The sequence below is a fragment of the Oncorhynchus mykiss genome, chromosome 8 (genome assembly GCF_057628025.1).
Source record: "Oncorhynchus mykiss isolate SJ-2025 chromosome 8, ASM5762802v1, whole genome shotgun sequence".
Taxonomy (NCBI): domain Eukaryota; kingdom Metazoa; phylum Chordata; class Actinopteri; order Salmoniformes; family Salmonidae; genus Oncorhynchus; species Oncorhynchus mykiss.
The window spans coordinates 70,010,875-70,026,681 of NC_143029.1; positions in this window are offsets into that span (position 1 = coordinate 70,010,875).

A 15,807-nucleotide genomic window follows, 5' to 3' on the forward strand; every position below is an offset into this window, starting at 1 on the left:
TGTAAACAACACTGTCATCTCAGATTTTCAAAATATGCTTCTCAACCATAGGAAAACAATCATTTGTGTAAAAGTAGCTAGCTAGCGTTAGCATTTCGCGTTAGCATTTAGCGTTAGCATTAGCGTTAGCATTAGCGTTAGCATTAGCGTTAGCATCCAGCACGCAACATTAACAAAAACATAAAAGCCTTCAAATAAAATCATTTACCTTTGAAGAACTTCTGATGTTTTCAATGAGGATACTCTCAGTTAGATAGCAGATGCTCAGTTTTTCCAAAAAGATTCCTTGTGTATTAGAAATAGCTCTGTTTTATACATCACCTTTGGCTACCAAAAAAAAAACGAATATTCAGTCCTCAAAACGCGAACTTTTTTCCAAATTAACTCCATAATATCGACTGAAAACATGGCAAACGTTGTTTAGAATCAATCATCAAGGTGTTTTTCACATATCTCTTCATTGATACATCGTTCTTGGACACATGCTTTCTCCCCTGAATCAAATGGTAAAGTAGAAGCAGCTGGCAATTGCGCACCGAATTTGACGCAGGACACCAGGCGGACACTTGGAAAATGTAGTCTCTTATGGTCAATCTTCCAATGATATGCCTACAAATACGTCACAATGCTGCTAAGACCTTGGGCGAACGACAGAAAGTGTAGGCTCATTCGTTGCGCAATCACAGCCATATAAGGAGAGAATGGAAAACAGAGCTTCAGAAATTCTGCTAATTCCTGGGTGATGCATCATCTTGGTTTCGCCTGTAGAATGAGTTCTGGGGCACTTACAGACAAAATCTTTGCAGATTCTGAAACTTCAGAGTGTTTTCTTTCCAAAACTGTCAAGAATATGCATAGTCGAGCATCTTTTCGTGACAAAATATCGCGCTTAAAACGGGAACGTTTTTTATCCAAAAATGAAATAGCGCCCCTAGAGCTCTAACAGGTTAACACGTTTAAATGTTTTACTCAAGTCGGTTGCAGTGAAGGAGAGTCCACAGGTTTTGATAGCGGGCCGTGTAAGTGGCACTGTATTGTCCTCAAAGCGAGCAAAGAGGTTGTTTAGTCTGTCTGGGAACAAGACATTCTTGTCCGCGACGGGCCTGGTTTTCTTTTTGTAATCCGTGATAGACTGTAGACCCTGCAAACATTCCTCTCGTGTCTGAGCCGTTGAATTGCGACTCTACTTTGTCTCTATACTGACACTTAGCTTGTTTGATTGCCTTGCGGAGGGAATAGCTACACTGTTTGTATTTGGTCATGTTTTCGGTCACCTTGCCCTGGTTAAAATCAGTGGTTTGCGCTTTCAGTTTCGTGTGAATGCTGCCATCAATCCACGGTTTCTGGTTTGGGAATGTTTTAATAGTTGCTGTGGGTACGACATCGCCAATGCACTTGCTAATGAACTCGCTCACCGAATCAGCGTATTCGTCAATGCTGTTGTTTGACGCAATGCGGAACATATCCCAATCCACGTGATCAAAGCAATCTTGAAGAGTGGAATCAGATTGGTCGGACCCGTGTTGAACAGACCTGAGAGCGGGAGCTTCCTGTTTTAGTTTCTGTCTATAGGCTGGAAGCAACAAATTGGAGCCATTATCTGATTTGCCAAAGGGAGGGTGGCGGAGGGCCTTGTAGCCATCCCAAGAGTTTTTGAAGCATAGGTACTACAGGCAACGTGTTGATATAACTTTGGTAGCGTTTGCCTTAAATTTGCTTTGTTAAAGTCCCCAGCTACAATAAATGTTGCCTCAGGATATGCAGTTTATACACAGGATATAAGTCCAGTGTAGTTCCTTGAGGGCCGTCATGGTATCGTCTTGAAGGGGAATATACACGGCTGTGACTATAACCGAAGATAATTATCTTGGGAGGTAAAACGGTCAGCATTTGTTTGTGAAATCTTCTAGGTCGGGTGAACAAAAGGACTTGAGTTCCTGTACGTTATCACAATCACACCATGAGTAGTTAATCATAAAACACACCTCCGCCTTTCTTCTTCCCGGAGAGTTCTTTATTCCTGTCTGCGTGATGTACTGAGAACCCAGCTGGCTGTATGGACGGGGATAGTATATCCGGAGAGAACCATGATTCCGTGAGTACCTTTCAATACCTCACCTTGCGAGGATAACAGCACTGAGCCTTTTTCTAAAATGTTTTATGAGATTGAAGAACACATTAGGAGGGATCTTAGACCATTCCTCCTTACAATTCCAAATCCTTGATATTCTTCATCTGCACATATGGACTGCTGTCTTCAATTCAATCCACAGGTTTAAAATAGGGTTCAAATACGGAAACTGAGGTGTCCATTGCATATGTTGATTTTGTGGTCAATTAACAATTTCTTTGTGGATTTTAATGTGTGCTTGGGGTTATTGTCCTGGTGGAAGATCCACTTGTGGAAAAGATTCAGCCTCCTGGCAGAGGCAATCAGGTTTTTGGCTAAAATGTCCTGGTATTAGGTAAAGTTCATGATGCCATTGACCTTAACACGGGCCCTAGGACAAGCAGAAGCAAAATAGCCCCATAAGGTCAAAGATCCCCCACCAGATTTTACAGTAGGTATGTGGTTCTTTCCTATTTATGCATATTTCTTTCAACACCAAACACACCACTCGTGTTTGTGGCCAAAGAGCTCTATTTTCATGTCATCCAACAAATGTCAGTGCCTGGAATTTGCTAAAAGGCATTGGCACTTGGATTGGAACCGGTGCTATGGTCAGATGACATGAAAATAGAGTTCTTTGGCCACAAACACGAGTGGTGTGTTTGGTGTTGAAAGAAATATGCATAAATAGGAAAGAACCACATTGGTTTGGCAATGAATCCTGTTGTCATGTACCAGATATACAGTATCATGCTTCACTCAGTACAGCAGGGGGGTTTTCTCATACATTTTAGACATTTATCAGATGCTCTTATATAGAGCGAATTACAGTAGTGAGTGTATACATTTTTCATACTAGTTCCCTGTGGGAATCAAACCCACAACCCTGGCATTGCAAGTGCCATGCTCCACCAACTGAGGCACATGGGACCAGCAGTAAGCTGTATGGCTCCTTAATGCAAAGCCATTCATATCAAAGTAGATAAAATGCTAATATTTTGATTGGGCACTCTCCACAGGAGGTGTAGACAGAAGTCCTGCTGCATTATTGCAGTGTGTGTGTGTGTGTGTGCATGTGTGTGTCTTTGTGTATGCGTACAGTATGTGGGTTTCTACATGCGTCTGCGTGCGTGCTTGTCTGTCAGTGCATTCGTGTGTGTGTGTGTGCATCTGTGTGTTTATTGGTATGTGTGTGTGTTCCTTAGCAAGTTGCACATGTGAGTGAAGAGGGGAGGAGAAAAGACAGCGGGCAGCAGGGACAGACCCGTCAGCCACTCAGATCACATCAGGTCTGTCGGGACACATTGAAGCACAGCAAGCCTGATGGGAGATGCCCCCCAGGGGTGCGAGGCAGGGAAGCAGGCAGGCCGCAAGATGACATACAGTCGAAGGAGCAGGGAGAAAAGAGGGAGAGAAAGGAGGGAGAGCAGAGAGGGAGGCAGATCGTGCCCATACACACTCAAACATACTACAGTTGCACAGTTTACATAATATGCAGATGCAAACACATATATTAGCATACACATTTATTTCTCTATTTTAATTATACACGTAGATACATACACAAACAGCAAACCCACAATGCCTTGAACAATCCATCCATCCACAATAACACTGATAACACCACAATCACACACGCACACGCACACGCACACGCACACGCACAAGCACAAGCACACGCACACTTGCACACACACACACACACACACACACACACACACACACACACACACACACACACACACACACACACACACACACACACACACACACACACACAAACACACACACACACACACCATATCCTCACAAACATATAGCCTGGATCTAGCACCAGATAACCTACATCACAAGCAAGGCACATATGCTAATGTGAAACGTGAAGGCATGATGTTTACGAGCTGCACACGATGCATATGCTCCTGCACAGACACGCTTGGGTACATATATCCGCAGGGCTCTAACAGGAAATAGACACTTCTCTTCATGTCTGTTCTTTAATTGGGGCATTTATTGTTTTGTGGCGGTGTTTACTTCATTAAATTAAGGCACATTTTAGAAATGCAGTGTTTCAAGGTTTATATAAGCAGAATTCGGCTTTCAGCTATAAAGTAGCAAATTAACATATCGTTATGACTGTGAGATATGCCGGTTGAAGACATTTTAGCATTTTCCTACTAATCAATTTGACGTTCACGTGTTGGATTTCTGTTTGATTTGCTTTCATCGGAAATATTGTTTTACTATCATGGCTGAATTTGTGTGTGTGTGTGCGTTTGTGTGGATGCAGTTAGTTTCTCCACATAGCTTCCATGTTTCTCCGACTGTTCTTCTCTTTAATAAATCAGAAAGTATACACAGGGTTTGGGGAGCATGTGGGGAGGATTACAAGGAACAAAATGCAACTAGTGTTGAATATTCTGTATTGGTTTTAGTGTAATTCTTTTCTAATTCTTGGTTTATTCAATTTTGTCTCCTTGAGGCTGGTAGGTATGGAAATTAGGTCTGAGTTTTATTTTTTTTTGCCTGTGTAAATTGCAGCGATCACCTCAAGCCTTCTGAACAAGATTACCCAGATGGCCTTGCATGTTGTGCCTGAAGTTCTATTTTTCTTCTCTCCCTGCTTTTCCTTCTTGGCTGCAGGGGGAGAGAGAGGGAGGCAGGGAAGCCTCCTGAAGCCTGGGGGCTAGGCCAGGGGGAGACAGCTGTGGCGGGGAGAGATCTGGAGTAAGGCGAAGAGGGAGATGGGGGAGGAGTGGGGGAGAAGGAGGAGGGTGGTGGGGGAAAGGGATGGAGGAGAAATGGGTGTAAACTTACATCCGTCCAATGCCAGCCAATGTCATCCCTCTATCCCCTACCTGGCTCTGCTGTCAAGTGTATGGAGAGGAGTGGGTGTTGGGTTTGGAGGGGAATGGGTAGGATTTGGGGTGTAAATGTGGGGGTACAGACTACAGAGTAGAGTACGTAAAGCATGAGCTGCACATATGGGGTGAGGTTAGTGCCACATGCCTGGATCACTTCAGCAATGTTGACAGTTCAAACCCAACACAGCTCCTGGTCAAATCAACAATGTTAGGGCTGAGTCTGTGAAAACATCCCATACCTGGTCAGTCAGGCTATCACTGTTGTTGTGTTGAATAGTGGGAGTTTCTGTCATTGAGTTTCCACTCACCACATGCTGGAGATAATCATAATCTGCCACTGGTTTCCATCCCTGAGGGGGAATAACATTTTAATACATTAGGATAGCTAACAGATAGATAGCAAATTATGCAGGGTTAAAATGCACAACTGTTTATTATTCTAACATGTGACAGCCCACCACTAATCTCCCTGCTAGCTAACAGCACAGCCCCCTCCCGGATCGCTGATCTTCACTGGGTGGTAACAGTGTTGGTGTCGGTGGGTAGAGATTCTCACCTGAGATGATTCTCATCAAAGCTGAGGAGAGGAGCAGCAGGCAATAGCAGTAAAGCATGATGAGATGCATATGTATCACAGTATCACCAAAAACATATCTCAAACAGGGGAAATAGACAGGAGGAAGTGTTATTCAACTGTTTCCTGTGTTTAAATACCCCTTTACAACAACTGAAACCATGTTATTACAGTTGATGCACACTCACAGGTGCAGAAATATGTATTCAGAGTCTTGGACACATCTTAACATCTTCCACATCAATGATAAGCTAGGGGGTCTGCAAACCATGTCTTCCACTTCAGAAGATGTTTCCTTAGTCTTTGCATTTTTAGTCTTCAGTAAACAACCTGTCACTCCTATGACCTTTATTGGTTTGGTAACTCAACATACTATAATACTCTTTGGATGTACCTCAAAAGTGTCAATTGTATTTATTTTTTATGTTTCTACTCCATTTGTTTGTTTTGTTAAGGTTCCGCTACTCTCCTCCATGATAATTAATTATTTCTTTCATCTTGTTCTTACTTATTCTTGTTGCTGGAGGTAGAATGCACTTGATGGTTGATGAGGGGGCTGAAATGAACTAAGCCTCATCCCGGGGCTAGCGCATATCTTAGCATAAGTGATGGCTGACCGGAGGGCTGGAGCCTGGCTGAGAGCGCCCCCAGGACAGCGGCTCTGACAGATCATGTATTTATAGGTCTGTTGAAAGACCTCTTATTGTGTCCCACATAGCCCCAGAGCACGTCTGTCCTCTGTATTATAATAAAGCCCCTGGCCTTACCACAATGATGGATGGGTGGCCCTCGAATGGCAAGCTCTCCCGAATCATTAGAGCACAACTGCTAACATGCAGGTCTGCCCATGTGGAAGGCAGGAAGGTAAGGGTAGGATTAGAGGGCTGGTGAGCAACGCAGTACGGTTTAGACCATTTAATCAAAGGCAGGGTATAGCTCTTATTAACTCTCAACTGAGAGAGAGGAAATGGAGTAAGTGAATGAGAGTGTGAGAGAGTAAGTGTGTGAGAGATAATTTTTACAATTATAAAATCCCCTTTATTTGGTCAAGACCTACAGTACATAAACATTCAACCCTCAGGAACTATGCACCACCGTTTAAGGGTTTAAGAGGACACCTCCAGATCCCCCTTGTCATCAACAGAGCACAATGACTCCTGGACACCCCATGTATGGATGAAAAGCCTAAGGTCTGCCACCAATCTGTAGTAAGCAAATACCACCTTCAGTCTTGCTGCCACTAAACACTTGCGCATGCCCACCACATACACAGATGCATGTCCCTGTATACAGTTTGGTCATTTATCACATACTCTTATCCAGAGCAACTTACAGAAGCAATTAGGGTTAAGTGCCTTGCTCAAAGACACAGACAGAGTTTTCACCTAGTCGGCTTGGGGAAAAAAGGCCTTCGGACTATTTCAATACAGGTTTGAGAGATACACCTGTAGTAACTATTCTCTGTTGTTCACACTTAACAACGCAATTAACTGCTTGGCTACCTGCCGCCAGTTCTTCCTGGTCCTCCAGATGGCTAGCTTGGCTACTCCTGACAGAAAGTTTAGCAGGACTACCACACCCCTCCCACTGGGCACAGACATCAGTTCAACATCTAGTTTTGATTTGGTTGTCAACTAATCCTAAATTCAATGTGAAATCAACAATGTCAAATAGACACATCACCATGTCATTGGATTTGGGAGAAAAAATGACAAAATTCCCTTACGTTGATTACTTTTTTCAAATCTAATCAGTTTTCCTCATTGATTCAACATTATCACATTGAGAGAGAAAAAACTGATGTGGAAAGAATGTTGATTCAACCCATCAACCCTTGCCTGAAACTGTACTTTGGTACTAGAATTATTAACAGCATGGAAGAATAAAACCACAGCCGAAAACCAGCTGGCAAGCAGAGTAAACATCCTAACCACTCTTGGATTCAGAACAAAATGGACAACCCACCCCAATGCTTGGATCTATGTGCACCACATGTATGATCCTCCATTGGAGGTTAGCTGTCAGTTTGTCAATTGGCGGCTTGTACGGCGACCGCCAGCAGGCTTTTGGAGAAGTGCCTGGACCAAACAACTCAGCCCACCTCATTGACTTCACCTCTTCCAGAGAACGTACATGCGACACCTTCACAAATGTTGTGTACATTGCCTTCTTTCCAACTGCCTGCCAGTTCTTGGGCCTTGAATGACACAGCAGCAACGGTGACATTGAGAGTCGGGAGGACATATTCTTGGCCCTTAACATGTACTGCTGCTTTTCAACTTTAACACCAGTTTTCCACTAGTGTATACAGCCTTATGTTATACTAGGGAAATTGTGTTTCCATAGCTAGGACTGATAGTGAGGACTTGTGAAGAGCAGAATAAACAATGCTTTGTGAGAAGATGTTAAAGATCACAGTTAGCCAGTGTTATGTAAATGACACCTGAAAAGTACCAGTGACGCTTTGGCCCCAAGTAAGAGCAGGTCCGCCATGGACCAGTGAGACATGGGTGCCGGCCTGAGTAGATGGAAACAGAAAGGTCTGAGTCATTTGGGTAAAACACTGAGGTAAATCCTGTATGGAAATGCACTAGTCTGCTGGTTAGTCCACTGGTCAGAGTGTGTGTTGTGGGACAAAAAAAGCTTGATAGGTTGCTGGCAGGGACTCACAGACCATTTCATTTGCTTCAACAGATGTGATTTTTTATTTAACAATGAAGGCCTACCCCGACCAAACCCTAACCCGGACAATGCTGGGCCAATTGTGTGCTGCCCTATGGGACTCCCAGCCTGGAATCAAACCAAGGTCTGTAGTGACTCCTTTAGCGCTGAGATGTAGTGTCTTAGACCACTGCGCCACTCAGGATGACCAGATCCCCGCTCTCTCACTCCTCCTTCACTGATCTGCATGTGCTCTGCATCAGGTGGCCCAGCTTTGCACACCCTGCAGTCAGCGAGAGAGAGACGATTGTAAATACAACCCATATTTTTCTCTTTATTTATTTTCACTTTTGTACTTCAACTATTTACACATTGTTACAACACTGCACATAGCCATAATATAACATTTGAAATGGCTTGCAAGTATAATGTTTACTGTTCATTTCTCATAGTTAATTTTTTTATTATCTACTTCACTTGCTTTGGTAATGTAAACATATGTTTTGAGAGAGAGAGAGAGAGAGAGAGAGAGACTTGTTGGTGTCACGCCCTGATCTGTTTCACCTGTCCTTGTGATTGTCTCCACCCCCTCCGGGTGTCACTTATTTTACCGTCTATTTATCCCTGTGTTTCCTGTCTTTCTGTGTCAGGTTGTCTTGTATGTTTCCAAGTGAATCAGTGTTTTTTCCATTCGCCTTCTTTTTTGCATTCTCCTTTTTCTAGTCCTCCTGGTTTTCACCCTTGCCTTTTTCTGGACTTTGTACCTGCCTGCCTGACCATGAGCCTGTCTGCCACTCTGTACCTCCTGGACTCTAATCTGGTTTTGACTTTTTTGCCTGTCCATGACCATTCTCTTGCCTACCCCTTTGGATTAATAAACATTGTAAGACTCCGACCATCTGCCTCCTGTGTCTGCATTTGGATCTCGCCTTGTGCCTTGATAGTTGGTGGGTTTTTTTTGTTGCCAAAGGATACATTTGTAATTACTCAGTGGCTTAAAAAGGCCTGGGGGCTTTTTCAATACAGGTTTGGATCTCAGTGGCTCTCAATACATTGTTGAGGGAGGAGAGAGGTATCTCTAGTCAGGTCTGTTGGTCGGACTTCACCACTGGAAAAATACATCCAAAGTGAACATTCCAATACATAATAATCCAACCATATACCTTTCATTTAGTATGTGTGTCAGAATGAGAGGTGAGTGATTGTACCATACATATGGGTAGATTTGAGAAACCATACAAATTGAGAACAGAAAACTGCGTGAATATGCTCCTGCAACCTTAAATCTGCATGGCTTTTCTATGCCCTGAGCCACACACAGGCAGAGTAGAGTTTGGAGCTATTTCCCAATCTCATGTTCCTCTATTACCTCTGGAGTAGAACATAAATGATTCCCTCTCGGTGTTTAGTGGATGCCAAGCGGCCCGCAGCGACCATAGTCCAGCCTAAAATTCCTCACCGCAAATGCACCATAACTCAAGGCTAGACTGATATATAAACAATACCGAGCTCAGGCTAGTCACATCAAAGGGGTTTTCAAATATCATGAAAAACACTTAACTTTATCTTAAAAATCAAGGGACAAGATGTGTTATATGTACCAATTTTTAAGAATTATGGGCCTCTTATTCAATATTTCAGATGTAGTGACACGTCTCCTTTCAATAGGAGACGTAAGATTTGTCTTTCTGTAGTTCAAGTGTGGGCTAAGTCTGGGTCACATTATTATACTTCTTCTGAATGTTCAGTCGAGGACATTTAAGGCCCGAAAATACTATACCAGCATTCATCAAGTAAACGAACCACCACTTTTCCTGCTAGCAAAAAATGGATCGAAATGTGGCCATTATATTCTAATAAAGCTATTTATGAGACTTCAATCTCCCCTCTCAGTATGAATTTATTTCCTCAGGCTGAGAGAGAGAATGTGTGAGAGAGAGAGAGAGGCCGAGAGACATGCTTGTTTTTGCCAAAGGCTCCGTTTGTAATTATCATCGCACTGGCATAATTAAAAAGCCTTCAAGGTTTTTTCAAAACAGGTTTAAGGCACCTGTACTATGTAAAGTAAGGGTCATACCGTTTCCAGAGAGAGAGAGGGAGAGGAGGGGAGAAATGAGAGGAGAGACAATAGAGACAATTATTAGGACAAAGTACATCCTCTCATTAGTGAGATACAGTATGCCAGGGCACTCATTAGCTGCCCGTCACAGTAGCTTGTATTACTGGCCACTGTAAGCAGCCGAGCCAGCGATGATTTGGAGGCGAGGTGAGAGAGTCCATACACTGACCTTCACTAGTTGTAAATAAGCAAGGCCTGGGGAGGGCCTGTGCCCTTAGCGGAGTGTCTACCGGCCACATTGCCCTTCCTTTGATGACTGGGAGTAATCACTAGAGTTAGAGACATGATCACAGATAGAGGAGACACCACCGAGAGAGGACAAGCATCTCTCAAAATAGCCCCATCTTCCTTTTCAAAACCTGTCCTTTAGAAGATTAGGAGTCTAGTTTCTTAATTCCATTCATCTTTGTCCTCCAACAGGCAGTGTTTTGAGAGGAGGCCATCTGCAATTCCTTTTCAACTTAGTGTGAATTCAGAAAATTAAGAGATAGAGCTGGACAGGGTCTGATTACCAAGTCTAACGCCCCACAGGTACAAACTAAAAATCACATAGGGGTGAACTTAAAGTACCTCTGTCTGCCCAATGCTAGTTTGGAGTAGACTTCTGAAGTGAAAATTCACAACCTGAAATTTTGTCTCAGAAAGCCATCATTAATTCAGTAAGTCAGCTACCCCCATGACAGCACTTCAGGTAGACTTAACATGGATTAGTTGATCGAGCATGGCGCTTGCAATGCCATTGTTCTGCGTTCGATTCCCATGAAAATGTATGCACTCACTACTGTAAATCGCTCTGGATAAGAGCATCTGCTAAATGACTAAATTGTTACTTATGGAGCAAAACTGAATTTGTGATATGAACTTGGGGATGTGTGGTGGTATTTCCGTGACACTGGCAATTTCCTTAAACACATAGAACGTAATTACAATTTATTAACGAACCTGAAAATGACTAGAGTTGAAAGCATGAGGTGTGCCTGTTGTGCACAATAGGAGCAATTCATAGTATTACAACAATCACTCAGGAGAAAATCTGAAGACATACATTTAATTCGGAAAGTATTTAGAATCGTTTTTCCACATTTTATTACCATACAGATTTACAGCCTTATAAAATGTATTTTTCCCCCCTTCATCAATCTACACGCAATACCCCATAATGACAAAGCAAAAACAGGTTTTTAGAAATGTTTGCAAACATAACAAAAAAATAAAAAACTGAAATATTACATTAACATAAGTATTCAGAACCTTTAGTCAGTACTTTGTTGAAGCACCTTTGGCGGCGATTACAGCCATGAGTCTTGGGTATGACACTACAAGCTTAGCTCACCTGTATTTGGGGAGTTTATCCCATTCTTCTCTGTAGATCCTCTCAAGCTCTGTCAAGTTGGATGGGGAGCGTTGCTGCACAGCTATTTTCAGGTCTCTCCAGAGATGTTTGATCGGGTTCAAGTCCGGGCTCTGGCTGGGCCACTCAAAGACATTCAGAGACTTGTCCCAAAGCCACTCCTGCGTTATCTTGAATGTGTGCTTAGGATCATTGTCCTGTTGGAAGGTGAACCTTCACCCCAGTCTGAGGTCCTGAGAACTCTGGAGCAGGTTTTCATCAAGGATCTCTCTGTCCTCTGCTCCGTTCATCTTTCCCTCGATCCTGACTAGTCTCCCAGTCCCTGCCGCTGAAAACATCCCCACAGCATGATGCTGCCACCAGAATGCTGCACCGTAGGAATGGTGCCAGGTTTCCTCCAGATGTGACATTGGCATTCAGGGAAAAGAGTTCAATCTTGTTTGGTCTGAGAGTCTTTAGGTGCCTTTTGGCAAGCTCGAAGCGGGCTGTGATGTGCCTTTTCACGAGGAGTGGCTTCAGTCTGGCCACTATACCAATAAGGAGTGCTGCAGAGATGGTTGTCCTTCTGGAAGGTTCTCCCATCTCCACAGAAGAACTCAAGAGCTCTGTCAGAGTGACCATTGGGTTCTTGGTCACCTCCCTGACCAAGGCCCTTCTCCCCCAATTGCTCTGTTTGGCCGGGCGACAAGCTCTAGGAAGAGTCTTCTTCCATTTAAGAATGATGGCGGCCACTGTGTCCAATCAATGGAATTTACCACAGGTGGACTCCAATCAAGTTGTAGAAACATCAAGGACGATCAATGGAAACAGGATCCACCGAAGCTCAATTGCGAGTATCATAGCAAAAGGTCTGAATACTGTAAGTAAAGGTATTTCAGTTTTTTCTAAAAACCTGTTTTTACTTTGTCATTATGGGGTATTGTGTGTAGATTGCTGAGGAAATTTTTTTCATACAATCCATTTTAGAATAAGGTTGTTATGTAAACAAAATGTGGAAAAATCAAGGGGTCTGAATACTTTCCGAATGCACTGTACTCTAGCTACTGTCCCAAATGACACCCTATTATAGTGCACTACTTTTGACCAGAACCCTACAGGCCTGGGTAAAAAAAATAGGGTAAAAAGTTGGGAATAAGATGCCATTTAGAATGCAGATATACAAAGAAAGGCATAGAAAAAGTGGAGATTGTGCCAAGAGGAATGAAGACAGTATGACAGCACTCTGTGTGGGATTTCACTTTATATTGTGATCCTGGAGAGATATGTGGAAACACAACTGTCAGGACGTGTCTGGAGCTGTCGTTTTTATTCAATATATCGAAGGTAAAGACCAATTTAGCCACCAATCTACCCAAAACAAATCCTTGAGCAGGTATTGCCTCGGAGTCTGAAGCAAAGCATTACCTTTGTAGCTCACACTTCTCACAACACCATGATGTAAAGCAAAGTCAATTTATGTGCCACTACAATTTGCATTCCGCCCCAACAGAGCCACGGACAATGCAATCGCCATTGCACTGCACACTGCCCTATCCCACCTGGACAAGAGAAATAGCCATGTAAGAATGCTGTTTCTTGACTACAGCTCAGTCTTCAACATCATAGTGCCCTCCAAGCTCATCACTGAGCTTAGGGCCCTGGGTCTGAACCCCTTCCATGACTGCATGGCCACACAAGTCTCCAACTCAATCATCAAGTTTGCTGATGGCACAACAGAGGCAGGCCTCATTACCAACAATGACGAGACAGCCTACAGGGAGGAGGTGAGAGCCCTGGCGGAGTGGTGCCAGGAAAATAACCTCTCGCTCCATGTCAACAAAATGAAGGAGCTGATCATGGACAACAGGAGACAGCAGAGAGAGTATGCCCCCATCCACATCGACGTGGTCGCAGTAGAGAAAGCTTCAAGTTCCTCGGCATGCACATCACTGAGGACCGGAAATGGTCCCTCCACACAGACACCGTGGTAAAGAAGGCACAACAGTGGAGGTTAAAGACATTCAGCTTGGCCCATAAGACCCTCATAAACTTATACAGATGCACCATTGAGAGCATTCTGTCTGTCTGTATCGTTGCCTGGTATGGCAACTGTACCACCCGCAACAGCAGGGCTCTCCAGAGGGTGGTGCGGTCAGCCGAATGCATCACCCGGGGCACACTGCCTGCCCTACATGAAATCTACAGCACCGGGTATCACAGGAAGGCCAAGAAGATCATCAAGTACCTCAGCCACCTCAGCCACCTCAGTCAGGCCAGTTCATCCCGCTACCATCTAGCAGGTGGAGACTGTACATGTGGGATAGAGCGTCTGAAAAACAGCTTCTATTTACATTTTTCAAAATATTCTACATGTAAAATTGGTGCGCACACAGTGTGCAAATTACATTCAGAGGTGGCAAATGCTATTGGTGTCTGAGTCCTTAGAGACTGCTGCCTTATGTTTTGTACATAGTCATTGAACACTGGTCACTTTAATAATGGTTCCATAATGAATTATTTTTGTTGTTAGAAACAGATAAGATTATCCTGCAACATTATTTTGTTGAATTTTTTTTTGATCTGAGAAATTAATCTGATTACGCACTTTATATGTCTATGCTGTATTCTTAACATATCTCATCCTATATAACTACTGCTGTACATACATTTTCCTGCTTAAATATTGTCCATACTGTCCATACACACCACGTATTTATATTCCTGGACTCTGACATTTCTTCATTTCTTGGGGGTGGGGAATTATTAATGTTAGTACTGTACTGTTAGATGCTTACTGCTCTGCTGGAGCTAGACACGAACATTTTGTGGCACCTGCTTTAACATCTGCTAATTTGTGTATGCAACGAATAAACTTTCAATTGATTTGAAAGCATTGGAGATGAAATTTACTTGATACCTACTAACATTCTCATAACCACTCAAAGGAAAGGTACACTCATTTTGAATGTTATATTGTTTTTGTGCATCTGAGTGATGTTCTATCGATTCCCTGGATCATTTCATGTTTCACTTGTATCTGAGTTATTGGCGTTCAAGCAGGCAGCGATCCGTCCGGAATGACGTAGCAGCGTGATAAAGTCGCCTTCACTACACTGGAAGTTAATAGGAATACGACTTTTAGATCGCGAAAACGTCTAACATACATGTCAGATTTCAATACTGGCCGATGTCATTACTCGGCAGGATGTTCTCTCAAATGAGCCATTGATCATATTTTTGCAATGTTCCTTCCTCGAGAAATTTATAATTTAACGGAGGGTCTTGCACATTTTCCACCTCTTTAGTCCAGGGTGCATTGCATGGCGTCGTTGCCAGAGATATTATAGAAAGGATATAGGAATCCAATGAATGAAGGGACATAAAAACGCACCACCCAGCAGACTGTCAACCAATCGTGTTCACGTGGTCATGCCGGTTGCTAAACTTATCGTCACGCAATCCCTTCTCTAAATAAGTGTATGTCGAGAAAAGTGCCTATTTTAATCGAAAGTATACAACGTCACGATTTTAAAGCTATACAATATTACGACTTTAAAGCTATACAATATTACAGATAGCAAGTTAATCTCACATGTCGGAAAAGATTTGTGATGTTGAACTTCTTGACGAAATGTGTGCTCATTTTGGGTATTTTAGCTAGCGCCCAATCACTCCTGGAAGGAGAGCCCTCCTTGTCCTAGAATCGTCCAGAATGCACCATTGACGTAGCATGGGCAGCGTTTCCCCATCTCCTCAAAAGTATATCTGCCATTGCAAATGTCAGACTCCAGTCTGTTAATCACGTCGATCTGCAGGTTGAACATGGTGAGATTGTAGACACATAAATTGATAGTTTGTTTAGGCAATTTTACAGCTAACTAGCTACTTTACATGCTGATATGGTCTTTGGTATTATTGTGTTAAGCTACGTTTGCTAGCTACCTCGCTAGCCAGCCTTTCGAGCCCATTGACAGAGCATTGCATTGTGGATTATTTAGTTGATTTGAGCTGCAACATAATTCTACAATTATTTTCCATGTAGCTACCAAACTTAAAACACCAAAATTAAACACGTTAAGAAAAAAATGTTCTCAGTGTTATTCAACACTATATTAAAGGGATATCCTTTAAGGGTGTGTGAAATTGATG